A 662-nucleotide genomic window follows, 5' to 3' on the forward strand; every position below is an offset into this window, starting at 1 on the left:
CTCTTACCCCAGCACGCGCAGACACGTTCCCCACGCTAACCCCCTGCGGGCGGCGCGCCCGCCCACAGTGAGAGGCTCCCTGCACTACGATGCTCCCTGCCTCGAAAAAGGACGTGCCAGGGCCCGTGCCTCGACACTGCGGGGACACAAAGGGGCCAAAGGAGGGGAGCGGCGGAGGCCGTGCTGGCGGGCACCCGCCCGGAAGTTGACGCGGCGCGATCCCAGCTGAGAGGAAGCTGATAGGATCAAGAAAACACAGGGAAGGTTCAGAAGTGGGGAGTGTGCTGCGGCACCTCTTTTAACGCTCGCTCGCTCGGTGTCACTCTTCCCTTGGTACTTACGGTCTTGCAGCCTCGGTGCCCTGTAACAAAGGTTGAAAAGCGAAAATAATTCCTGGCGTGGAGCGACGGTAGCCGGGCCGGGACCTTCTAAAACGGAACGGAGAAGCCTAATGAGCGCGTAGTGATGACGCAACACGCAGCCTAGGCTTTTCTCTTCCTCAGCGACTTGTAAGTGGAAAATGTCTAGGCGCGCGCTGTTGTCATGGTAGCCAATACCCGCCTCTTTGCCCTGGGAGCTTGCTTGCGGCCTGTTTCTTCAGGTTAGCCAGAAAGTTGTTGAATAGAACAATAATAAATAGCACAATGACAATATATAGCCTA

General features: G+C 57.6%; 1 protein-coding gene across 4 annotated transcripts in view; it reads right to left on the reverse strand.

Annotated features, from left to right (window-relative positions):
• SMARCAD1 (SNF2 related chromatin remodeling ATPase with DExD box 1) overlaps positions 1-433 on the reverse strand; it is a 71,014-nt gene extending 70,581 nt beyond the window's left edge. For 3 of the 4 annotated variants that reach the window (XM_024736171.1, XM_024736169.1, XM_024736172.1), the window contains exon 1: positions 342-433. The gene's annotated coding sequence lies outside the window, so the exon portion shown is untranslated. Of the gene's footprint in view, positions 1-7; positions 145-341 lie in introns of those variants that run through there. The other variant, XM_024736170.1, reaches the window with a different exon arrangement.
• Between the last annotated feature and the right edge of the window lie 229 nt (positions 434-662).

This window comes from Neophocaena asiaeorientalis, unplaced genomic scaffold (genome assembly GCF_003031525.2).
Source record: "Neophocaena asiaeorientalis asiaeorientalis breed wild unplaced genomic scaffold, Neophocaena_asiaeorientalis_V1.1 scaffold7, whole genome shotgun sequence".
NCBI lineage: Eukaryota > Metazoa > Chordata > Mammalia > Artiodactyla > Phocoenidae > Neophocaena > Neophocaena asiaeorientalis.